Source organism: Bombus impatiens, unplaced genomic scaffold, assembly GCF_000188095.3.
Source record: "Bombus impatiens unplaced genomic scaffold, BIMP_2.2 scf_0843, whole genome shotgun sequence".
NCBI classification, from domain to species: Eukaryota; Metazoa; Arthropoda; class Insecta; order Hymenoptera; family Apidae; genus Bombus; species Bombus impatiens.
Genome location: NT_177262.1, coordinates 142,614 through 170,326, shown reverse-complemented (window position 1 = coordinate 170,326; position 27,713 = coordinate 142,614). Strand labels below are relative to the sequence as shown.

The following is a 27,713-nucleotide window of genomic DNA, read 5'->3' as shown; positions in this document are numbered from 1 at the left end:
ATTACTACGTTTGTCAGTAGATCAAAATATTTCGTAAACGATATAAAGATTCCACGTATTCCTTAAACAATTCTTTTATACTGATAAAAATAGTACCGTTAAACGGACATTGTTACGTTAATATTATAAAGTCAACAATACTATCGCTAAAGGTTCGTTCTAGAAAATTGACCAAATCGAATTATCCTTTAACTCTATCATCGCATCATTTCGCGTAGCACAAGTTTCAAACAACAAATGGAGATATACGATACGAACGGTTTCGTATCCCACGAAATATTTCATCCGCGTGACGTCAACAAACCGCAGGTAGCAGAATTGCTCGCATTCATCGCAGACAAGGGGTGCCCCTCGCCCGAAGTAACCTCGAATACGAAACATTTAGTCGATCGCGACGCGTCCTAAGTGACGGACAAGCGTTATTCTGTTCCATCGATACTGGCGTCGATTGAGAACATTGCAGTTAAACGACGCTAAACAACAACTGGGCCACCGTACCTGCCACGACTTGTTACCGCTACAATCTATTTTCAACGTGTGTTTACGTGGGAATAAAAGTGACGCGGAATAACCATATCCAAACGTGGATATTAAGGCAGATATTAAACGAGAAGTGAAGATTGCCAAGTAAGCGAATTAATATTAGTTAAACATTAAACGATATCAGTACGGTGTTAAATGCGATTTCGTGTTTTACGATGCGTAATAATTGTATTGTCACGATACGTGAATAGTTGGGTATATAAAGTTTAGAAAGTAGTGGAGAATGTAAATTATATGCTAATTCCAAAAACTTTGGAGTTACTGAATTTTCGTGAACTCAGTTGTACATACATTGAATCTGAACCTGATTTTGTTATTATTTCGGAATTAGTATTACCAGACTGCGGATATTTATGCAAATTCATATTTTTGTGAAGGAAACAAACAGAGGAATAGAACCGATACAGGAATTTGTTTTGCCTATTAAATATCATAATAAGTGGTGAACTTTGCATATTTTACATACTTTTGCATATTACGCGTATTCTATGCATTTTTGTATTTTTATGTTTTCCGTGAATGTGTAAAAATCCGCAGTCTGAATATTACAGATACCAGCATTAATTATTTTTATTTCAGTGGATTATTGATGAATAAATTCCTTGAGATAAAAGAATTCTGGACTGAGTATTTGTCGTATAAGAAATATATCATGAACATTTTAACGGCAGGGCAGGCCATTAAAATTAACATGTTACATTGCAATATGTAGATGAGATGTATAAATGTATCAAATATCTCAATATTGGAATTTCCATAACTCTAACAATACGAATAATAATCAAAGATTCTTTAATATATTATTAAATTTCCATATCGGTAGCTCAATTAATTTAAAAGACAGGATTTCAATAAGATTATTATTCACGGTAAAAGCATCTCGTCGATAAGATGCTAATTCTGGCTAGCACATTATTATAATTGAATTCTCCTTAGAATACAATCTTTGTTTCTTTAGTATACTTCGTGAATCGTAAAATATTATTCAAGAAAATAAAGTAGAGTTTACAGATCGAGGAGACGCGACTAAAATCCGAAGTCTCGACTTAAGACAGAAATATTTCACAGACAAATAGAAAGAAACTTTTATTGCCTCAAGATAATTCCCAGGTACTCCCTGACGCTATAAAATAAATTATCCATGTACCAAGCTTAATTCAAATTTAATACAAGTTTAATCCAACTATGATTTTGCCTTTGAAAAGTTAAACTGGTCATTAGACCGTAGCAAAAATTGATTACTCGATAATTGTTATCTATAAGTCTTAAACTGAAAATTTTCTCTTCTATATGTAACGCTAATTTCTTTATTTTATTAATTCGTTTAGTGAATCTTGTTGCAAATCGGTCATTTCGCGTGTTACGATCGAATAGCTACTTAGATTTTGAAATCTTACGTTATACTCTTATTGTTGGCGAGTTCCCATTAAAATATTCATTAGCTATAAATTAATAGCCTACATAATATATTCGTGAATTTAGCGAAAACTACCCCTTTGATGAAACGTGGTAATAGTATCCGAAATCACGATACATAACATAGTACCTACATCCTTGGCAGCAAGTAATCATGACGAAGCAAAATTCGAGTATACCTCGCATCTACGAAACTCCTTCGTTTGTCGATCAAACGATCTGCTGACAAAAACATCGCGGCGCGACGAAACGAAACGATACGAGTTGAGCTCGCGACTCCCTCGTCGCGTCATTGAAAGCTTGTAAAGCTAGGGTAAACGTTCGACGCCGGATGTTATTCAATTTCGTATTCATTACGCGGGAAACAAGGACGGTGTCTCTCGCGATCGCTTCGGGCGTTGCTGGTTCGTTAAAGCGTTCTCGCTGGCTGGCTCGTGTTTCTCCGCGTTTGCGCGTTCCTATTCTCGCGTGTATTCGTTCGACCACACCGTGGATACATACCTAAATCTCGTATAGAGGGTGTCTCGTGTAACTGGACCAAGCTATATCTGTAAATGCTCAGAAATTGTTTTCTACAGCAACACAATATGATTTGTATTTTGTACAATTTATATGTAAAATAATATATGTATTTCCAGATGTCTTTCGAACTTCATCGACATCTATAATCGTGGTAGTCGAGTTTTGTAACAATACTAATGAAACTGTAGAATATTTTGTAGCATCTAATTGCAGTAGGACTCTGTTTATACGAGTTGTTTATATAACCAGGTCATTTGCATAATAGGTATCCACCCATTTCTCTCCATCTGTAATTCTTTTCACTCGGTTAATAGAAGTTCATGCTCGTATAAGAGAATCCCTCGGAACATCTACCCTTGAATACATAACAATGTTGCAAACTTGTATCCGCTGCGAAGTATGAGAGTCTGTCACGTAACGCGTGCCCCTACTGTTTACATCTTATTGTTAGACGTTCACATAAGTGGGTTGACACCCGGCGATAGTTCAGGTAAAAGAGTTCGGTTAAAGCGGAATTTTCACTTTGGACGAACACGAATGATGAACAGCTACTTTCATTCTCGTTTCATCCGCGTCCATCCACCGTGTTCCTGCAATGTGATACAGCGGAAATTCGGCTTTAAGCTCAGTCAATCAGACATTTCGTTCATACAAGCGGATGTATTTTCATGAACCTACCGTCCATATGCAGTTACTTTTCCCAGTTGTCGTATAGTGTTGACCGTGTTGCATGAAACACCTTGTATACGTCGATGGAGTATGATTTCGTGATGGAAAGTGTGGACACGAAGACAACGACGGAAGAGAACGGAGAAACGCAGGCGAATCGCGGCGGTTCAAACAAACGCGAATCGCGCGAACGATGCACGTGCTAATATTGATGTTTGCGTGTGCAAACACAAGCCCGCTGACGTTACTCGAGGCGGGGCGGATGCATTCTCAAACATGTTCGAACACCGGGCCACGTATGAGGGTGGACAAGTTGAATATGAGTTGGAATAGTTTGAGTAATAGTTTGCGGGGCTTGAGTTCGGGCATAGAGCGGAATTTTGAAGGAAGGTAACCTTTCGTGAATGCGGACGGTTCAAAAAACCCCGCGCGCGTAAATGAAGTATCCAGAAGGAAGACAGTTGCTATTGAAAAATGTGGAGGAAGATTTTGTTAGCTGATCAGCAATATTTCTAGTAATTTGTTGAAATGATTTCGTACAGTAGCGTACGATATGTTCATTTGAATTTTTCAACTTTTACTGCTACATATATGTGTGCTTACAATTTTTCTTTAATTCAAGCATGATTATGAATAATCTTTTAATCGTACATATTGCCGGAAATACGTATAACAGAAACAAAACGTCGTTTTTCTCTTTTAACGGAGATTTATTTAGAAGCATAACAACGTAAAAAATGCAAAACGTCGTAGAAGTTATTGTTGGGAGGGAATGGCGTTGAATTAAAGATATATTTCATCAGCTAGCATTTCAATTACTACGTCGAAATCAAGTCAACGTGCTCAAAATACGCAATGTCTGGGCAAACAACGCTCCATTGAAAACGCGCGCACGTATATACAGAAACCCCATTCACCTTCACGAGCATGGTGCAAGATCGCGTACACGTATATTCAGTGTACTCTCACACAGATAACGATCAATCTTCTTAAGAACTCGCGTGAAACACGTGACACGATATTCGATACAGAGGTATACGTTTAACATAGAACATTGTTGAAGGAATAACGCGAAATGTAACAAACGCGGTGATAATGATAGCACCGATGCAGGTAGTCTTCATTCAGACTCAGAAGCTGGTTGAATGTCGCGGGATATGTGGAAAGGATCGTTGAATGGCGAATATTTCGTAAACATTTTCTTGGACTTGATTCTATATTGTCTAAAAAAATAAAAAATACTTTCTATTGCCTGAACAAATTTGGACTAATTCAAGGATTACAAATTCACAGGTTTCGTTTCTTTTAGATTGGTTTAAAAAGCTTCTATTATAAATTAATAATTGATTTTGGTTGAAACGTGTATTAGCGTGTATGAATTAATAGTTTGTATCCGAAAATTTATGTTCGCTAAATATTTGTGGAAATTATATTTTATGAATGAAGATTATTGTACATTTCACGTGCATATAGAAACATACATATATTCTTTATATATTTCCACATATACTATTTATATTTCATTTTTATTGTACCTTTCCATATGCATTCTATTTTCCATTTTTCATTTTATCTTTTAATATATTTCTATTCTACACATTTTTAAGCTCTTACAGTAACGACGACATAAAATGAACGACACGGCGTTCCAATAAATTCCACATTAAAAATATCAAATACTAAAAAAATATATGTATATATTATATATGTGTGTGTGTGTGTGTGTGCGTGTGTGTGCGTGTGTGTGCGTGTGTATGCGTGTATTCCACCATTACTAGTCCTTGAAAGGATTAACAACAGCAAGCCCCGCCAAAATCTCTTTAGAAATATAGAACGAACAGCTTTCGTCTCTCAATTCGTCTAATTTCAAAAGAATATCACGTATCGCGACAGAACGTCGACAGGAAGCGATCGATCCGTAGAGAGAGTTGCAGGTTCCGGAGGTGGTTGGCCATAGTTTCGCTTGGACGACGCGCGATCCGCATTACGGTTGAGGTAAGGATAAAGCAATTAGCGCTTAACTGCAACTTTTCGCCCTTATTTCGCCGGAGGACTGCGCAACGCGAGAATTACGAAACATGCGTCGAATATTTCGCAACGTGTTAAGCCGGAGGACTCGAGAGAATTTTATCCCGTGGCCGCTCCTCGAGTCGAGCAAAAAGAGAGAGGAGCCTCACGTTTATTGGGTTACTTTAACGAGAATCAACGCGTTTCATCTGGATGAAGAGCGGATGCTGGGGAAAAAGCGAAAAGTAATTAGGTGTATCTCATTTTTTTCTGTCCACGCTAATGGGACAGGTGATTTAGGGTGCATTTTTTTCGGCAGAGTAAGTTACGTTTTCGTTCGACATTGCGACTTTCTGGAATATCGTTATGCAGGGCAGAGGAAAAAAGGGGAAAAAAGAAGGAGGTAATAGGGGAATTTCGTTCACGAGCGGTGGAAAGAATGTGTTCGTTGGATTGCCTTCACCAGGAAATTACTCGTGTTTTAAATGAAATGGAAGGAGAGCCTGAATTTTACTCTCTGCAGACTTAAAAGTATAACGTCAAGTTACGTTATCCTAACGACAAGCGTTCTAACAGAAAGTACCTTTTACTTTGTACGATATTATATTTGAAGTCGTCGTTGGTTATATATTTCGAGACCAATACGTTTTCTAAATTATCTCCACAAAAATATAATTGAAATGTTCGCACTTTCTAGGAATTCACAAACGTAGATGTTCATTGTTTGCACGTAGGATACTGTGAATGAATTCTTCGAAGCGCCACAGCGTAGACCGTCGTCCGCTCTTTTCCCACCCCTCCGCTTATTCCACCCTCATCCCCAATCGGTTCACTCTATTTCAAGCCCGACGTATCGAGAAAATAGCGAAATTGCCGTCATAAATGGGCACGGAGGCAATCAGCCGATATACACTGATTCTCTGTAACGCGATATGCAATCTCGAACACTAGATATTGTTATCTATCGATTCGATGATCGCGTTCCGTTGTTCTCTGTACTGTACACCTCTCCCTGTCCCAATTCAGTCTGCTATCGAATCGTTTATATATTTTCTATCCAGCCGTCCACGCTTTTTATCCACCAATAGCCGTTAATATTTCGATCGAAAAGAGTTTAAGCACACTGCCCGGCTTTAATGGGTCGCATAACCGTAGCGCGCCGTGTAAAGAGTTGAAGTAATATCGACGATGGAATGAATTTAATTCCCGTTTCATCGGCGGCTGATCGATTTTTGCGATTTCATCTTGCTTCATTATCAGAGCGATGTTTCCTTTTATAGTCTTTCTGATTTACTTCGACAATTATTTGAAAAATCAACTAGCCTTCGTCGTCGATTTTATCGGTTCGTCATTTATGCACAATGACACTAATGATCGAGGATCTCGTAACGAAAAAGAATATTGTAAAATTTCTCCGTCTTTTCGATAAAAACACATCGTGTAGTAGTCAGTACGAAGTGATCTAAATGACGAAAACTAACCCGAACATGTATCGTGAAAATTTCCTGGAACCAACTTTATTAATTCGATTATTTTATTTTTAGTTTAATTTGTCTTATGATATGATATTTTGTTTAAAATAGTTGAAATCCATTCAACCAAGATGAGAAATACAAAGATATTTTTTACCATTCGACAAGTAACAGGTAGAAGTAAATAAGAATCGATTTTTTATGAACTCTTTAATTTGTCTAGAATTTTTTCTTCTGTCGTAGTATCTGAAAATTGTATTTACTATTTCGGGTTGCTGTGGAATTAACGATCGAAGGAATAGCATGTTTCTGTTTGCACAGCCATGCCGTGCAATATGCAACGAGCTTAAAGGAAATCCCGTATGCATTACACAGATTTGCTTGATTAAATATCCGTCGGTTAACAAGCCGATGGCGCGGTTGTAAATCATGCAACCGCCCGCAGATTCATTCGATTAATTGCTTAGCCCCCTTAATTATTTAAATTCGTGTCGATTAATAGAACAACGTAATTACGTCCAATGGAAAAAATCGTATCTTTTACACCACAATCTACCAATACTATAATAATTTCAAGTGATTTCCACAGAAATTCATATTTTCTTCAAAATCATCCTTTCCTTATAAAATTCATATCTCCTAAAACATTCAAACGGAATTCAGATTTTTCAGAAAAGGTAATTCTTTTTTGAAAAATTCGTATCTCTTAAACATATGCATCCCTTCCTTCACAAATTTATACGTTTCAAAGGAACAACTCCTGTTTAGGAAATTCAATTTTTCCTAAAATATCAGCCCTTCTTCCAGAAATTTATATTTTTTAAGAAACTACTTCTTTTTTAAAAAGGTACGTATTTTCCCTCGAGCAATCCCTCGCCCCAAAGCCAGCAAATACTGCAAACAGTACGAACGCTTAAATCTTCCAAAAACGTTGAATCAGATTTCTTGCAATAATGACGCAAAGTATCACGCAAGAACCACTCGAACCCTCCGCTATCTCTCAGCCACTTTACCGTAGCAAAACCATCAGTGACGCGTGAGAATAGCAAAATATTCCTTGGCCTGGACAAATAAGCGAGCTTCTGGCGCTATGGAAGCACGTCTATTTTTCTTACAGCCTCGGGTAGTCTTTCCTCGAGCCTAGTCACCCCATTCTACTCATAGCGTGTGTTATTCAACGTACTCGCGTCCCAGGCGACGCATAAACGCTGCAGGAAGGGACGGAAGTCTCGGTGGGACTGCCACGAGTTCGAGAAAGTCGATGCAGACACCCGAGAGACACGAAAATTGCACGACCACTGACCCGTGCCACGAATCCTCGTAATTCGACGAAAGATTTCCTTTGCTACCTATACACGCGCACACATAGCCACGCGTGTAGCTATACAAAGACGATTCAATTGTTTCATGAACGAACAACTGAGCAAGACCCCACGAAATTGGAGGTTCTTTGGGTTTAGGTTGCCAAACAGCTTCTGTTCTATTTGAATCGTACGCGTATTCACTTCTGACCGAGGGAAAATCAGAGAGATTGAAATCGGGTGGATATTTAATGCGAAAGGAAACACCATTTTAGAGAGGATTTTCAATGGAGAAATTAGATCTGTCGGTTAGTCCAGCGTGAGATGGGTTCTCTATAGAAGACAATGGATTTTAAGTAGACTCTTCCGTTTGCCACGCGACGATTTAAAAATAATTCGTGAAATTTGATGAAAAAGTCGGGCGGAGAAGCTCGGCGGTCTTCAAAGGTCTTTACGAGGCTTCTGGTTCTTTGTCTCTGGTTTAAAGTACGTCTCTATGGAATATAAATGATTTTAATTCGCATAGCCAGCGGAACGTTTTCTCGATAATTGACAAGACTAGAAATTCCTCTTTTATAGAAAGATTGCGAATCTCGTTGAAAGGAAACAGGTTACAGCTCCTTCAGCAAATCTTTCGTCTTATGTAAAGGTCAAAACGAATAGATCGACGAGAAATATCGTTCCAATAATCTCGATTCGAGTCCTAAAAACTTTCCCTCTCGTCACCCTCGCTCGACTCTCGTGTTAGCTGCTTTGTCTCTTTGTTCCAGTTAAGTAGTTCGATAAACCGGCATGGTTCACTGAAATTCCTCGATGCTTTTTTCCACGACTCGTTTCAACGCCTCATTCCCTTCGTAGTTCGTACTTCCAGGTTATTCTTTGCCATTTGCTTAATTTCTTCGAGTTCCGCCCTCTGTTCGACTCCTTTGTTTCCCTACGATTGCTTCGCGAATGGATCGACCGACGATTTTCATCGCTCTACTTTGATTCGACCGCCTATCGCGCCGCTTTTATCGCAGGCCGTTTAATTAAAATTTATTACATCCATCGTGAACAGCCGCTCACCCCGCGCTCTCCATTAATGCATCATATCATTTTACGCTCCGCTCTCTGTTTTTAATAATATCGCGATAGCTCTTCAATTACCGTTCAAACGGGAATGTACGCCCAAAGGTTTGAGATGAGAATGTTGGGCACAAAGCTGATACAACTTCGATTAGAAAATGAAGCTTTGGTCACTTGTATAATCGATATTTCTGTGGTTATTTGGTTTCGCTGCGATTCCTTTTTTATTATTACCATGGACTTTTTATCCTTTTTCTAACGAGCCTGGTGCATCTGGAACGATGATAATTTCGATGTAATATTCCTTAACAATATAATTGAATTTAGAAATTGCTCTTTTGCGAAGAAAGAAAAAGGAGAGGCAGAAAATATGACTTCTCACCTGTGATCTTCAAATATATAAAAATTCTCCACTAACGCCGAAAATCAAACAACGCCAGCACTCCTGTCACCTAAATTACGGAAGTCCCTCCCATACCAGAAGATTTGGCAAAGTCCACCTTACCATTTCTCCCCTGGGCTAGTGTTAATACTCCATTAAATTCTTACCACTCGTAAATGAGTTGGAAACGCGGATTCGAAGCACGTCCAACTTTGCTGGTCTCGGACCGGCTTGCGTATCCACTTGGCGTAGGTGATGACAGCGGTCGTAAAAGTGGATGGGAGGCGAGGTCATCGAGGATCTCAAAGAGACGAGGAGAGAAGGAAAAAAAGTACGGGTCCGTCGGTGAATTCAGAAAGGCTACCGGCGAAGCTTCGTTAAAATTTCAGCGTGCATCAGTAACCATCCCCCTTGCTACCCCTGCTTCTCTTACACGTAGACGTAGATAACCACGGTACAGGTTGCGACGTCGTGTTTCGTCTATTTTCTCGAGTATTTTCTACTTTTTTCTACGCGAACGAAACGCAGGAGGATAAGGTCTCGCGTCTGGAATAACCGACGCTCGATTAAAAACCCCCGGAGGCCTTGGGAGCGCTTGCAGTGAAAATTATTCACAGGTTTCTCGAACAGATAGCGCTCGATTCCTGGCACGGTCTATTTAGATATGCGCTGCTTCACGCGATACTCTTGCAATTCAGCGTACCTGTACATGTATATAGAAGGCTAATGCAGTAGTCCTTGTCGTCTTTGCACGCCCCGAATTGGGAAATTGGAAAGAGAATGGAGGGGGTGGTTTCGTTTCAAACAGGTTGTTTCATTCGGACTCTGGTCCTCTTCGTCCCTCCTTTTCGATTTCTGCATTTTGTACCAGCAGGGTGATGTTATGTAAATCGTGGCTGTTACTCGTGTCCCGATAACGATAGGTTCCGGGAAATTACATTTCCCGGCGAGACCCGCTATCGATGAATTTCTACCGTGGCTGGATAGATACGGGACTATTCTACTTAGCGGTGAATTCTCCGCTGCAGCGCACCTCGAAACGTTTCCCTGGCGGTTTTCTAATGACAACGGGGAAATTTTGGTCAATTTTGTCAATGTATCTACGTCGAATCTTTTATAAAATTTTATTATCAATTTAAAACTAACGCCTCGGATCTGGATAGGAATTTCCTGCAATTTAATAAATCTTTGTCTGTAAACTTTCTAAAGTACGAAAATTCTAACAACGTTTGCCTTGAAATTGCTCCTATTCTAGAGAACACGCAGCGATCCCAAACTCTTAACCAAAATTATACAAAAACAAAATATATATATATATTAATAGTATACTATGTATACGTGTATCTTCTTCCAGTTAACTAAGTGGCTAAAGGAAGGAATTGGCGTAAGAAAAACTCCTGGATATTCAGTCATCGTAGCGTCTAGCTGCCATTATGCCTCTTTCCATCTCCCCTTAACTTTTTTTTTGGTCGTTCATTTCCCGTTTATTTCTCCAGCGGTCGTAAAAGGGGTGGCTGACGGCGGCATGCGAGCCGTTTAAATTCGAGTTATTTCTCATGCGAGAGAGGGTTTCCCGATGCCGAGAGACGACGTCGGAATGACTGTCTCCCCGTATCTTCCTCGCATTGACCGTTTCAACTACTTTCTCGCCCTCTCCGTCGTTTCCTTCCGCTCTTGTCTCTCCTGCACCCACTTACGAGCCGGGAAACAACTGCACGGCCATTTTGTAGATACTCCTCGCGGGGTAATTCGATTCCCAAGCCGTTCCACCTGACGAAATCGCGTATTACGCATCGGCCGGATTTCCTGTTGGATCCTGGTCCTCTGCGCGGTTCGTTTGCTGCCTTTTACGATTTTCTACCACGATTTCCAACCCTCTACGATCGTTTAACGTTGAAAAAAAGTTTGGTAGAAACGGTTTCTGAAAGTGTCATAGGAAATAGAATACGACTCGTTTTTTTTTAACAGACCGTAAATTGGAGGGTTATTTCTTTTCTCGGTATTCGTTGAATGGTTGAATAACAGATGTTTTATTTCACACAAATTTTTGATAGGAATGGTTCCTGAGTGTGTTAGCGAAATATCATTGTTACAATAGACATTCTTTAACAGGCTGTAAACTGGAAAGTTATTTCGATTTCCTTTTTGGGGCGGTTATTTTTCGTGTTCATTGAATGGTCGACTAGCAAATGTTGAATCGGTTAAAAAGAATGAGAGAGGAAGTGAAAAATGGTAGCATCGCGTTTCAACCGGGAATAGTAGCGAGAGAGCTTGACATTCCCTTTTGCACCCCTACTTAAAAAGAAACAATTTCCACCACAAAGGGTAGCTCGTGTAACGTGAACATGGCCCGTGTAACTTCCGGCAGAACCACTTTTTCATATCGTTTCACGGAATAAAGGAAGCGCCTCAAATGAACCCACCTATTTTCTCTTGTACTTTATTCTGTATTATTCATTGTGTTCTTCATTCTTTCTTTAACTGTACAAATTGGTCAGAACTTTGTTAATCTTTCTTCGATCTTAAGATGATTCTTTCATGCGCAATATTGTCGAAGATGATTGTCTAGAGCGTTTCAAGGAACTTAAACGTGGATAAATATTCTGAGAATATTTACAAATGCTGGTATTAAAAACTCATGTTTTTCTAATTACTGAATGCACCCAATTTTTATTTTACTGGAGTTTCATTTAACGCGGTTCAAACAAAAAAAAATAATTCCCTTTCTACACAATTTAATTTGATCAAACGTCACGTACACGGCGCCCTTTTACAAATGTATTTTTGAATTTAAAAAGGTCACTTTGTACTGGAATTTTTTTATGCTTTTCCAGGAATTTGCATTTTGTTGACTAGCTTCTGCTACTTCATGTTCCTATTTTTCATACTTTATTTTCCTATTTTCTATTTTATGGAAAAATTGTACGAAACACATTTCGTTTAAAACAAACTCGTAACATCTAGTTCCGAGAATTTTCGCAATTCAGTGAATTACGTAGAATTATCCTCAATTTTACTTTCAACCTAATTCTCTGCATTTTTTATCTTGCGTTTGAAGTTACTGATCGATTGAGCAAAAATTAAATCTACATTTATTCGAGTATTTGTAGCGGATTTTCACGTTTCAAATTAGTTTTTTTATTTTTTCACATGCACTCTATTTTTGACACGTTTTTTTGGACGGAGCTACCTACCATGGAAAGAGAGAATCGCGTGCAAGTTTTATATAGAAAATTTTTATGAAGCAGTAAAGCTCATAGAAGGCGGACAATGAAATGTTTAATTTTCTAAAATTTGTTGCAGATATTTCTTCTTCTAAATATTGTACAAAATGCATCGAATAAACGTCGACAAGATGATCTGACTGATTTTTTCCGTGTTAAATCATTAATCTTCCTTTAAAAATTTATCCATATACGTATAACATTAAAAATTTGTGAATTTTCAAACGTAATATATTCCAAATCGCTTAAAGGGATAAAAATTCTTCTATCTTTCATTTTTCATCATACTCTTTTACAGAATAGCGTAATCTCTTCAAAAGTCAGAAAATAACAGCCTCAAGAAGTGCACACTTTCTTGCACCCTTTCCAACTCAAACAGCCAAAGAAACGAAACCGATAGAGAAGGGCGAAGCGCGTCTTACTACCGGAAAGATCGTGCAGTCTTTTCAAGGCACCCTTCTAACGACACCATCTATCATTAAGCGATCATTAAACTTTCATATCTAGTTAGATACACCAGGACACCAGCCTTTCAACCCTGGCAGCCCGTCATAAATTACATCGCCGGAATCCGGCGAGTTCTTCTATTTACGAAGGGTTAATCCTGCACGTAATCTTCCGAGACATTAGCGTAAGGAGGACTGATAATATTTGCGACGCGCGGCAACTATGCTCGTGATTGCTGAATTTATCGTCGTCTCGCGCGTATTTCACCCCCGTCAAGCGTTAACCCTGTATCGTGTCGGGAAATTAGAGTGTCTTTGCTGCTTTAACGAACCGTCCGAACTTTCTCAATAACAAAAAAAGGAAAACTTATTTTTTTTAATTCATTCTCCGGAAACGATTATGGTTTACGTAAAAGATTTTACTCTCAATCTTTCGTTCATCTTTTAGAAATCGAATATTAATGCTTATTATCCAATCTGTTCATCGCATACCACGCAGTGTGTAAATTCTGCAATTTTAGTAGAAAATAACTCTTGGAAATTATACGCAATCTACGTTTCATTTTCCAAATGTTCGTCACATATTATCCTGAATTCAAACACGCAATCGAATCAAATGTCCACAAACCGCATCTCCATTCCTTGAAACAATCAACATGCTACCTTCATTTCCAATGCATTTCCACCGTCATTAGTCGAAAACGCGTTTTACCAAAGAAACGAAAGAGAGAAAGGCCGGTCGAAACGTAGTGACAAAATTAATTCCGCTCTGGAAATTTATTTCACCGAGCGACTCTGACGGGCGTCGATAAAGCGATAAAAGTTAGCTCACAAATTCGGTGAAGTCAGGCTGAAATTAATTTCACCGAGGTCTGGCATTGGCCAGCTATTGTATTTACGCGGGTTTCACGAAGCCTCGTAACATCCCGTGCTACTGACCACGCTCAATTCTCGTGAAGTCGAACCACGCACCAAAAGGAATAGCTTCGAAGATGTGCGCGCACACGTCACGAAGGAGCTCGAAACACGATCGTAAGTAACTTGTGGAAACGTTTCCTTTAATTCCATAGCAAACGTGTTCTTCTCCATCGTTCGGAAAATATTATCAACCTATCCGTGGTAAGTAGCCCTTTAAACGTGATCCATTAATCACGAAGGAGCACAAAACGGGATCCTTAAAATTTCCTTTCCAATCGATTTCCTCGTTCGAACGAAATATAATTCATTAGTCGGTGATGAATTATCGTGGTCTTGCGACTGGACATTGGCAAATTACTTCTTTATTTAGTAATTGAAGCCTGCAGATCTGACGTATGCCATTGTTTAAAACGGACCGAACGTTTGTTTATTTCTGACATGGTCTAAGATGCCATAACTGTAACAAGAAGATAAAATTTGTACGCGAACTGAACAGCAAACGCAATTTTTCAATGAAAGAGCGGTCAGCCACATTGGTAGCGGCAGTGGTTAATTTAATCCGCCCCTGTCCAATTAAGAAAAAGAAAATCCACGACGACGCCCGAAAACCAGAGGCTCCGTTGACCATGACAGAAATAATGAAGTAAGTTTCGAGATATTTGAGCTCATCCACAATTACCTTATTAGGGGTAAATAAGACCGATGAGCTGAAACTCGCCCTCAACGTGCTTTCTTCTCGAAGATCGCTTCGCTCCTGCATTCTACAAAGAGTATTGCGAGGGTTAATCGATGGGAGTCGATGAAAAGGACTCGACGTTTTCCATCCCCTATCTCGCGGCTCATGGCTATTGGCAAATCGAACAAAACGTACTTGATCCCTGGTGAATCGACTATCGTCTATGATATTGCAAAAGATTATTTTTCCTATCTTTTCCATTTGCATCGATTTAATTCGATCTGATAGATCTCATAGGAAAGTTTCAAACGTGTAAGCTGCCCACTTTCCTTGGATTTGTCTCACATTTCATTCAAATTGGACACTTCAAGCTCAAATCTACTCGGCGGTCTTCTCGATAATTCCAAGAACACGATCTTAACCAAATTCCAAACTAACAATCTTCATTACCTTTTGATAGCCCTTACTTAGCAACTTCCCTCTGTCCAGAAATTCCATCGCTAGCTTATCCTGTATTCGTTTTATTCAAACCATCGTCTGAATCTTAGTTAAGAACCAACTGTAGAAACGTTGAGAAGAGGAGAAAGAAAGGCATCGGAGGTACGCGGAATCCTATCACGCCGCTGATACCATTAATTAGCTACTCGAGGCCATCGTGGCTACGATGTTCCATGGAACGATACGAGTCTATGGATTCGAATCTCGCGGATGGACGTGCTAATTCGACGTTCGAGCCAGCCGACGATCGTTATTGTTCCAATGCTCCTCTTTGTGTCAATTCGTTAATAAACCCGACCAGTCCTGAACCCTTTCAAATTTAAGAAGAAAGGAGGAAGAACGAGACTGAACTTTGAATATACTCGAACGTACATGTGGCACGAGGAAGTGAAGCAAAAGGATGCTGGCTACACGGTTCACGCGTATGTCCATCGTAAATCTGTACACAGGATTATTCATAGGAACACACATGAAGGGAGTGTAAACCGCGATGTCGAGGAGGGTTGTTTTATGATAAAATTTTCTTTGAAGAGTCGAAATAAATTTGTTCTTACCTTTGATTAATTTTGATACATTCGCAAATTGAGGGAGTTGTGTAAAGTCGACTTTTCGAGATTTATGGGACGATATGTTTTAAGATTATTTTGGGGACGGCCGGATTGTTGGGTTGTTAGAATTTTTCTGTCATCACTGATAACTTATGAGTCCTACTTTCTGTGGAAACAGGCAGAATTTCTTGAAGAGCTTCTTGACCAATTTATAGCATATTGACATAAACTCTACGATTTTTTTAAAGTCAATAAGTATATTAGTCTTATAGTTTTCAAAGAAAGTCGTTGAAACGTCGAAAGCATAATCGACTTCTTCGCAATATTTTACATAATATCAAACGAATCATCTTATTTATTTATCTGATTACCAAAAAATAATTATTAATAGAAATATGAGATCTAAGCTTCTCTCTATACGTATATCATAAAATATCTCGTTAAGTTAATATAATAGTTCTATCTGAAAATCACTCGAAGAATATAAAACGAATATGATAAAATTATTGTTAAGAAAAGTATCAAAATATAAGAAAGAAGTGTTCTTCGCAAGCACTGAAAAATAATTCCAGTTGCGTGACACAAATCCCAATACAAACTACCATCTTAAACCCACTCGAAGGCAACAGGGAGATCATCGGTCGCCTCCACAAAATCACTTAGAAATCGAAAACGAGCAACGATCCCAATCCCTTTATCCTTCGCGAAACAGGATAAATCAATGGGACCGTCCCTTTTTATCCGAACAACAACGATAATGCGATCGTCGTGATCGTAACTCTCGACCGTACAATTCATCCCCTCCGTTCCCCAAGACTTTCTGCTTCCTGGCGAAATACTGGCGCAAGGAAATGAAACGAAACGGTAATTTTTCCTGCGTAAAGAATGCGGAATGGTGGATTTTGTCCTTTGACAAGCATTCGTTAGCTTTTCATCGCCGGTGTACCGCGATCCCTGTCAAAGGATACATCTCCACTACGATCCTCCGCCTCGCGGCCAAGTGAAAAGGAAGATCTGCTCATTAAGGTCTTAGTTAAGCAATCTCGTTGCGATCCGCCACTCAAATTCCATTCCTCTTTCTTCGTCTTTTTCTCCTTTCTCTATTACGTGGTTTCGATTCCCTCGAATTGTTGCTTCCTGCTTATTTATTTCTTTTATTATACAGTAGCCGTATAAAAAAGAACGCAGCTCACCAATTTCATCGTCGAACTTTATGTATGTTGTCATTTTTTTAAAATGATGTACCGATTATCTTGGAACAAATTGTAACAGCTTTATCCCAAGAGATTTTAGTTCAAAACTAGTAATCCTCGGGAATCTGGGATAACGAAACTGCTTAATTATCGTGAAAGTGTATTAGACGTGGAAGTTATTTTGTTTAAATATAAGTTAAGAGATCTGAGCGTAGTTGAAGCGTTATTTAACAAAAGCGTGCGAGAATTCAGAAATAGTTGCACTTTTGAGTACTTGAATCATATTTAGAGATTAGATACACAGTGTCTACTCATTTCATAATAATGATGTATGAGACAGGCCAATACCGAAATTCTTTCTGGACCCGACCCGTTTCCAGCGTCGGGTTTCTAATCAGTTTTGAGTTATTACACGCCCCTATTATTTAAATAAACTATACTTCGCGTGCATCAACCTGGTACGTTTATTAGTTGTAAGCTGTCGCTTGTTATGCGAAAAGCACAGCGGAGTGTGGGTTTACTTGCGTTAGATGGATTGGATTAAGGGACAAAGAAGGTTTCGTTGTCATAGTTTTCGAGGGAAAAGAAACGAAATTCGATTTGCCAATATTGAAGATTGGCGATTTAATATTCCGCTTTATGAAGAAAGAATTTCTCGATACAGTCGCACGTTTCAGGAATGAATCAACGAATATTGGCGAATTCTTTAATTAAATTAAACAATACATCGTGGCATAGTTTGCCTGGATGGTAATAACTTTTCGTTGTCCCTTTGATATACGCGCGTTTGAATCACTCACGTTATACAACCTGCATACCGCAACGTTTCGCTCTTTCTTCGCGATGCAATTTGATTTTTCAAACTTCGTTATCCGCTGGATATTACAATTATAATTACGCGCATACATCAAACTGAATTTTAATTAAATTTAAGTAAGTCAATAGAATATGTAAAAAATATTCATTCACAAAAATATTCGCTACTTTAATATTTTCAAAATATCACGTAATTACATAAAATATTATATTAGTGTTTTTTTATAATACACACTGGTCAGTTAAATACATCGATCAATTCTATAAATTTGGCGAAAAGAGGAAAATGATTTTTAAAAGTTTACCTTGGAATTTATGATTTAATATACCAACAGCGATTCGCGAAACCAAACGTTCGGAAATTCTGCTAATTCTGAATCGAAGACAGGCTTCTGTTTGCGCGCATTAAGTTGATTTGATTTACTAAATAACCGGAAAACGGGGGTGTATATCTTTTGAAACAAGAAAGAAACGACGGTGGACTGGTTCTTCTTGAAATAGAAATCACCAAACGTCAATATTTGCCGGCTTTATGAAAGTTGGTTATTGCGTACGTATCGTACGTAGAGACATCGTGCTCCTTGCCATTTTTATCAGGAACATAATATCAATTTCCTTTCCGCGAAGCTTCTCCTGGCCACCTGTTATCGTTCCGCGAAGCAAAGCAACTGGAATCTTTCCTCAAACTTTCAACCGATATCGTATTTGCGACTCGATCGCTTTTTCCCTGCTTGAACACTTGAAGCTTCTTTTCCTCTCTTGTAACGTTGAGCGCTTTAAACACACGGAGAAACGTGGTTACATGTTGTGAAGATGGTTAAGAGGCGGAGGGTTGGAGAGGTAGGTTTCTTGTGGTCTCGTCGAGTTATGACCCTCTTCATCGCGAGAGCCCTAACGAGGCCAGGCTTAAAGACCACTTGGATTTCTGTAGTGTGGGATTATTGGAATCTGTTGATCGGATAGCTAATTTTCATTCTGTTTGATGTAGCTGCGGAACAGAATTTAGCCATGTGATTGAAACGCATCATTTTATAATTATAGAAATATGGAATATATTCGTAGAAAATAGAATTATATTCTTTACGTTGGATGACGTACAGTGAAATAATTTGAGAAAGTGGAAAAATGGATCTTCTTATAATTAGAATTAAACTCTTCGTAAGAATGTTAAATCTGTGTGGAAAGAGAAAGAGAGAGAGAGAGAGAGAGAGAGAGAGAGAGAGAGAGAGAAAGAGAAATATCAAAAAATAATCCTATCTCTGAAAATATCGAAGAGGATCGATAAATAGAGTATACCGGTCGAATCAATAACCCATTAAAAATGTTAGTCATAATCTGAGCCAAGAAAAATCCTCGGAAGCAAGAAATTCCTTGAACCATCAGAAACTTGGGACGTCCGCAAAGATCAATCGGAAGCTTCATATCGCTTACCACTTGTTCCCGAACGACCGTAAACAGGGATGAGGGATAAAAACAGGCAGCTTAGTACTTTGGTTCCCTTTTGTGATCGAAGCTGGCTGTTAGTCGGTTGGACGATAAATCGGGCAAACATTAAAGCCCGAAAGTTCGACTGTACGATGGAATTACATTTTCTCGGGGCTGTTGGCCGGGGCAAACTGCGAGGGTAAACGTTATACATAACGGGAGAGAGGGGTGAAGACGACAGACGTTCGACTCGGAACGAAGAGTAGAGAGAAGAGGGACGTGGAGAAGGGTGTTGGCGAACCGAAAGGCGGCCAAAATCGATCCGACCTTCTCCCCCTTCCCTCTTTCTAGGCTATAAACTTTCGACGTGTCAGAGGTAATAGCGACTTTAGGAACGTGAACTTCGTTTAATCCTGCCTGGCAACTAGGATCCTCGTACGGGTTACCTCGTGCGGGAAAAATCGCGGTAACGTCACGATCCGCCTTTCTACGATCACTAACCATCGAAATCCGATTCACATGCAGAAATTTGACTTCATCGACTATAAGGAATCATGCAGTATCAGATAAATGGCAGTCGTGATTACCTAAATTTATTAATAAATATGTATATGATGGTGTATATTTTTGTCGATAAATATTAATAGATATTAATAAATACTCCGTTCATAAATATTAACAAATATCAAACGCGATAATTAATCCATACTGTCAAAGGAACGTCGATCAGAATTGTATGTCCATGCAAGATAGTAATCCAGAGTGCAAAGTGAAAACTTCGAACTGTTGCCAACCCAATAGAATTTGCTCGCGTCTCTAAACTTTACCAAAAAAATGAATGGTATTGAAAATTTAGAGTGATCCCAATTTGATGATCGGGCTGTACACTCTCGTGTTCTGCGATAGAGAGACGAGATGAGGGGAGGGGTGGAAATGGGTGGGCTAAGCGAACAGAGAATTCCTTCGAGCTGGATGTAACGAGCCAACGCGATTCTCGTTCACCTGAGGAAACATCGACCATGCGGGGACGGGGAAACGGAATCGAGAGGATGAGTACTTGGGGTGGAAACGAGACTGCTGGGCGAAGGGATTGAAATAGGGATAGAATCAAGAAAGAGAGTCTTGGGGAGTTGACGGTGCACAAAAGCGAACGGAAAACTGGGAAATTTCACCTTAAACTCTATGATACACGTGAAACGAGTTTAGATAGGATAGATGGCTTTCGAATAATACTGGGGAATGTGTAAAAAGTTCGAGTACATTGGGAAAGAATTCTTTTATAAAGAAATAACGAAGGAGGGGGAATTTAGGGTTGAAGAAGAAAGGGGTTGGATGGGTAATGACTAGAACGCGACGAAGTTTATGATAAATTTGAAAGTGAAAAATTACACAGAATCCACGTAATATGAAAATATAAACGAGATATTCCCAAATGTTTTCTATAATATTTGGTGGGTGAGACAATTTTATACCGCGTCTGTACTTTGTTAACTACATTCTGAAAAAAAATGAATTTGCATGAAAATCCACAGTCTAGTAATGACACATGAAGAAATTCAGAGAGGAAATTCAAAGAGGGAAGGTAAAGATGAGTTTGCAGTGAGGATTTCTTGCTCGTATCCATCGAGTAGCCTCAACTGTCTACGTCTCGCTCTATCGTATATGTTTCCGAATCTTGCTCACTCTCTTCTCACGCGCGAAATCCTTAACTTAATGGAAGTTCGGAGAACTCTCTTCCATCTTGGTTCTTGAGTGCTCCTCAGCGCTGTAGGAGCACGCGACTTACCAACAACTATGAATGTTGTTATGTCGACGGCTGGTTGACAATTTTGCTGTCTTTTTTTCTCTGGGGATGATGCATGGGAATTGACTAATCTTTATGATGTACATCTTAGCTTGCACTATAAAATAATAATTTCCGCTGAACTTTCTATATCGAGGATTTTCAGTTTTTGAGAGAATTTTAAGATTCGTACAGTTGCTTGTTATACAACTCGACACTTTCGGACGTAGTGCGATAAAATAATTCTCCGAGTCTTTCTCTTGATAAAATTTCCGACAGGTGAGACTTTTCGATCATATAATAAACAACAGTTTCCTCCTCTTTCTCGATTAATTTCCCAGCGAATGTGTTCTTTGAGAGGATCAAACAGCTTTCACTGGGTTCACCCGCTCGAATATTCGCGCGCGTTGAGAGGGATTTTAATACGAGCGCCTCGGTTCTCCGAGCTTCACGTTCCGGACTTCGACGACTCGGTGGAAATCCGAGCTTTATATCACGGACAGCGAATAAGTCGAGCAGCCTGCGGATCTCGCCCCCTCTATGGCGACCTTATCACGCTCATGGCTCCGGCTTATCGACTCCTGTTTGTCTTGTAACGTCGCGACGAACCTCGATTCCACGAGACCAGAGATCTGAATTTCTATCGCTTTGAAGAAGCGTCCTGGAACTATCGACGATTGAAACGTGACCCGGCTTTTCTCCCTGCATACCCTGCTCGCATTTTAATTGCACTTCAACAGTCTGTTTGTTATCCTAAAAGGGTATATTGTTCTAATTTTTCCAACGAATCGAATCTTTTCTTAATCTTCTAACAGTTTCAGAATCGAGTGTAGAGCTCCTGCTTAGAGAGAAAAGAGCTGAGAAAAAATATACGTAACAGTTTGTGGTAAACGCAGTGTAGTACGAAAGAAACGAACACAAGGAAAATGTAACACACTAATATGCTACAACTCATGTAAATTAAAGCTACTAAGTATAAAACTAGACTCAATCCTGTACCTTACACGAATTTCCAAGAAACTCGAGGCGAAAATTTATTAAATGGCCGAAGGTGAATCGAAGATGGTGCGACGGAAAAGAACGGAAGGAAGGTGTAAAGTCGCGTAAACGACGTTGCCGCTGAATAATTCATGGAAGAGAGAAAAAAAAAAGAAAACTACGAACACAGGGCGGTTTTTAATTATCATCTCGGTGTATTTGCAGCTAGTCGAGAAGGATTACGCGTCGACGCAGCGAGAGTACAACGGCATAACTCGGTTTTTACGATCTTAAGAGCCTTTCCCCGGCGGAAAGGGAAAGCTTTATGGAAGGAAAATTGTCTTTCTCGGGGCCGCATCTCCTTGTTCGTCTTGCTTGCTACCGAGCAGCTTCCCGAATACGCGTTCGAGTCTAAAAAATATAACGTGTTTCGAAGAATAAAACTTTATATCCTAGACCATCTAAAGAAATTATATTTTCATCTTGTGCTTCTCTCACGAAGTACTCATATCTTTCAACGTTGGAATCGTAGCTTTTGAAATGATGTTATTTTTCACGTTAACGTATTCCGTGCTTATTCGAAGACCAAAGAGCAAAAACACGATAAATCATATTTGCCATTTTTTTACAAGAAAGCGCCTTTAAAATTCAGTACATTGTCGATCAGTTCCATATTACCAAAATTATTTTCTTATTTGCTTTTGAAGCGAAAAGTTGTTCCTATCATCGTGTAAAAAATTTTCTAAATTACGTATTACCAGTATCTGTATGGAGTCTGAACGATCAACCTGAACTTTGATTAGTCTGAGCGAAACTTAAAGAAGATGGATGAATTTGAACGAAGCGAAGGTCTCTTCGTCTCGACCCAATCTTTCACCCAAATCCCGCAAAGGTGAACGTCTGTTTGTTCTGGAACGGTACGTGTGATTTTAATTAAACCTAGCGAGATACTAGGTGCACGTTTCAAAGTACTTTTTTGCGAGTCTCCGTTTTCTCAGATGGTTGGTACCGGGTTACAAGAGGGTCGAACAGCGATGGTCGGAGCAGTGATTTTCATTTAGTTAAATCAACATAAATTACAAGAAGATTCTTCCTTACGATAAAACGAAAAATTCAAGCCGGAACTGCTTTCGATGATTTGGAAAACCGTCTTAATTCTTTGGACTACACTCCATTTTCCATTCGAACTTTCGTACAACTTTTTCAATCTTCCTGCCAAAAGATTTTTTAAAAGCTTATGAAAACGATAATGTTTCTTCTTCTGTAGAAAGAATACTTTAAGAATCTGCTTTTCAAAAAAAATTATGTTTCAACAGCTTATAGAAAGAATAATCAAAAATACAAAAATCTAGGTAGACAATTTCCAATCTAGAGATACGATCCAATTATTCGAAACTACAAAATTTTATTAAGTAGCTTTCTCCGCTACTTTAATCAAAGCTTCGCAAACTCCTGCTCACGCATATTACCATATGAATAACAAGACGAGGGGAGGAAAACAGAGGCGCCTGGCGCTAAGAATCGCGAGACAGACTTCGATTATCACAGGCAGCCGACCCGATTATCGCGGTACACGATGAGCATTTTATTGGTTAACGAATTTATGCACCGCCTGGAGCGGCCAGTAAAATCTAATATAACGAGACATAGTTGGCACCGGGTCGCCACCTCGTAAAACATCAGGACGCTATGTTGGCTCGAGCATAGAACGACACTCTGGGGAGCGGCGCGTTTTCCATCCCCAAAAGAGGGCGTCGTGTCACCGCGCCGCCACGCGACACGGACTTTTTCTCGTTTCGTCGTCGAGGTAGCTTCATCGCGACCCTTCCTTCCTCGACAGACGGTTGAATGGCTTCTGAGTGGCCCGTTCCAAACGAGGGTGAAATTCGTTGGGGACGTTTTGTCAACACACTCTCTCTCTCTCTCTCTCTCTCTCTCTTTCTCTCTCTCTCTCTCTCTTTGGCTTAGTACGTTTACGTTAAAACATGTTACCGTGTCTTTTGTCTACGTATCCCTCGTGAGATATCACGAGACGAAATTTTTGGCAATTCCGTGCGGAATGATACAGATTTTAGAAAATAGGAATTGGGATGCATAAAAGGAAGTAAAAAATTTAGCAACTGTTAGTAAACCTACTCCAAGTAACGGAATTTCTAATTGAAATCATACGTAGCATATGAAGCCTGTGCTTCGTCTGTGACAGATTAAGTAAAAGACAAATAATTTACATTCTATAAGATCTCACAAATCACAATCAAAAATATAGTAGCACACAAAGTAAAAATGAAAATTAAACGAATCAAACGAGTATTGTCCGAGAAATTAGAAACTTGATTTAAATTTAAATAATCCGTATGCATTCTGTCAAATCTTATAATTAGCCTCATAAAACGCAACAAAAATACGAGAGAAAAAGTGCAGTAAAATCTTACCCAAGCACCGTATAACCCGATGGATTCGTGCCAGTAGATTAACCCCGTTCATAGTCGGACGCACGTTGCGCGGCGACTCTTGAAAACGATATCATTTCCGTGCAACCTGTCCGACTATGGCACAAGAGACACAATAGCGTGCATCAGGAAACGTGTCACGAAAACGCGATCACGCCAGCTTTCTCCCTACGTCCGTTTTCAAAACAACGTCCAACCATTACAGAACGATTCTACTGCGGGCCCCGAAGCGTTTCCACGTACGAGGCACGAACGCTTCGCTTCGCACTCGCTTCGTCCCCAAGAGTCGCAGAAATAATAAAAATGTGACACCATGAAACACGGAAGAGAACATCGAAGCCAGAGGGTAAAAGGAAGCAGAGGACTCGGAGGAAAGCGACGAGCGAGTATAGTCGGATCGATTTGTTTCTTGGAATAGCGTCAAGTCTTTTTGCGACGCGCTGCTAAGAAATCAACCCGTGCATCGCGTTTCCCTTATTCTTTACCCCCTTTCTTTCTTTATAGCATTCGCTCTTTTCGTCTAATCTCTGCTACAGATACGTGGAATTCAAGCGCGATACGTGGTCACGTATTGTCAGAGAAAAAGATATAGTGAAATCTCGAAAGTGATAAGAAATTTAAAGTAACATATGTGCTTGTTGTAAATCAAACTAAACAGTTGCTCGTTTAATGAAGTTCTTCGTTTCGCATCGCCTAATTAGTATTGAGAAATAGTTAGAGTTTAGACGTGGCTGCTTGGCATAGATAATGGCACAACTCGAGAAACGTAAATCCATCGATTTCTTGTCTTATGAAGCTCATGATTTTATATTATGCAATTTGCATTCAAAATTCAGTTACATATTATTTATTATATTTTAGATTTCAAATTTTCACGATGGCGGAGTGTCACGATATTGATTTTCGGCTACAATCGTGCAACCGTTGTACTTGCACTATGCACGTACGCTTCGCGCCAACGTAGACATTGACGCAGTCGTAGACGTCTTCCTAGACGTTGCAATCTACTTCTTCGAGGCAGATCTCGTGTTTCAAGTTCCTCGAAGAACTGATATCGTGACATTATTTATTATACTTCTTGCAGTAGCAATGCGTATGTTCGTACGAACGTATGTCGTTTCCTTTAAAAGTGATGATAACATCCGATATCACGAATCTCACCCTTGCGATCTAGGATTTCTCTCTCATTCCCTTAGAGTAAGGATCGATTCCTCGAAATGAACGTGTATCTTCCACGGACTTGCTCCCAGGAAGATGGAGACGACGACTTTTGCGATGCAAATGTAAGATTGTCTTGTGTTCTCTGACTGTCGGTGGCTGAAACACGTCCAACAAGGTTATTGCGCGATTCCTTCGGCGTCTCGGGTTCAGAGATGAATCATTTGGACGTCGGTGCGGTAGATTTCGAGTTTATGACTGTCTGGGTGAATCGCGAGGCTTCGATTAACCCACAGGAGTCTTTGACGAGTACTCTGTTCTAGATGGAAATTTTAATTTAGTTTCATAGGATACCCGTAACTTCTACATTTTAGAATTCGAGAAAATCTCCAGGGAGGGCTCTCTTGAAATTGCTTTATTTTACTGGTATTCTTACGAATTAATTTGCATTAATTACAGTGATAAAAGTACTGTCTTCTCTAAATTATATATTATGCCTGGCTTTTTTCTTTGAATTATATAAATTTCTGTATTCGTTGCTCGTTATTATCGTTAAATTATCGTTCATTAAACATCGATCGAAGTAACACTGCAGCTGATTTGTCGCGATAGCTATTACTGAAATATATAAATTAATGAGAAGCAAATGGCTAATTACGTATTATCGAAAATATTGAAATAGGTAGTTATGGACAATAACGTATTCGTACGTTGTATAATTGTACATGTTGATATAAATAATAATGTAATGTGTAATTTATATAAAGAATTTGTAACGTTAAAATCTTGAAATTTCGCATTTCATACGTTACGAGCTACTACATAATCCATAGGCAGATTGGGTAACAATAGAGAGTTCGTAAACAACATAATCCCCGAAGACACCGTCTCCAAACTTCTCCAACCCTGTATAATCCTATTTCTAATACCGCAGCCCTATATCCAAGCCGCGGAAACTTCCGTCAACGAATCAACACGGCCGTCAAACTCGATGCACGCGTTTCGTTACGCCCTCTTCTCCCCGAAAGTTACACCGCAAAGAAAAGTGGCAAGCGTGCAGTAAATTTTCCCGGCTGATAATCCGTTTATACCGCGTTGCGAGCTGATTTACGAGATCGCGGCTGCGGTTTACGCGTTTATCTCACGATCTTAACTTCTCCGTTCAGGCTTCGTCGAGGCTCGTTGTTTTAAACTCGAGCACACAACCAACCCCCATCCCCAACTACCTTTCCTCTCGCTAATTGTTTGTTCAGCCAATTAATTCTCTTCTTACGGATTAGTCGTTGTTTTCCGTCGGCGCCATGGTAAATAAGGATAACGAAAGAGACCAGACGTACACGCAGCCAAGGGATTTCGCTTTTTTCTATTCGCATAGCTGGGCTGGTCCTGCTTAGAAATGTTAATTAAGCCTCTCAAATATTTACTTTGCCCCTATGCGCCAAGATGGGAGCGCCGAATTTCGTCCTCACTTTGTGTATTTTCATTCGTGAACAATTTTGATAATTGGGATAATTGGGGATGAAAAACTTTTGCGGTTAGTTTATGGTAACTTTGAGAACTGTCCGTGTAAAGATGCTAAAGTATAATGTGCGCAATTTCTTGCTTAATAGACAGAGGTATGAAAAAATTTCTAGCCACATAGACATCGCGCTTTATATTTTAAAAGAGATGTCTGAGTGTATTGTAACTAAAATTGAACGAAACGAATCTTAAATTCTAGACAAATTCTCTAATCGTACGTAATTCTAATTCAATTTCTAACCACATTCTTCTTGACATCGTGTAATCCCATTATCAAAAATTTCATGCGTTACAAAGCTTAGTAATAATGGTGGGTACTAAATTTTCTTTGAGCTCGTTTCGCCCCGTTATCACAAATGCCATGCATTTGAAACTCTCCAATAAGGAATCCAAGTAATAGCTCTCATTTCGTAATGAACATTTCGTTTGACGGAGTAACAGTGGAAAGTGCAAGGCAGGTTCGACTAGAGTGGAGGTAAGGTAACAGGCGAATAATGGTAACCAGATTCGAGGCAATTAAAAGGCATAGTGTCCTCAAGATCTGGTTACAGCGAAAGCTGGAACGCGTGGCTCGATATCTGGAAGCTGGCCCACGTAAATCATGCCTCAAGAGCGAGTTCCTTCGCTTTGCAATGAACATCTTTCGTGTAACGATGCCATAACCGTTGTTATAGCCCCCATTGCCTCTATTAAACCGAGGGT

At 39.5% G+C, this 27,713-nt stretch overlaps 1 protein-coding gene across 2 annotated transcripts in view; it reads left to right on the top strand.

Moving 5' to 3' along the window:
• Positions 1-404: 404 nt before the first annotated feature.
• The window catches only part of LOC100743639 (RDS/peripherin-like protein xRDS35), a 73,907-nt gene continuing 46,598 nt past the window's right edge, over positions 405-27,713 (top strand). For both annotated transcript variants that reach the window (XM_033323220.1, XM_033323219.1), the window contains exon 1: positions 405-627. The gene's annotated coding sequence lies outside the window, so the exon portion shown is untranslated. The remainder of the gene's footprint in view (positions 628-27,713) is intronic.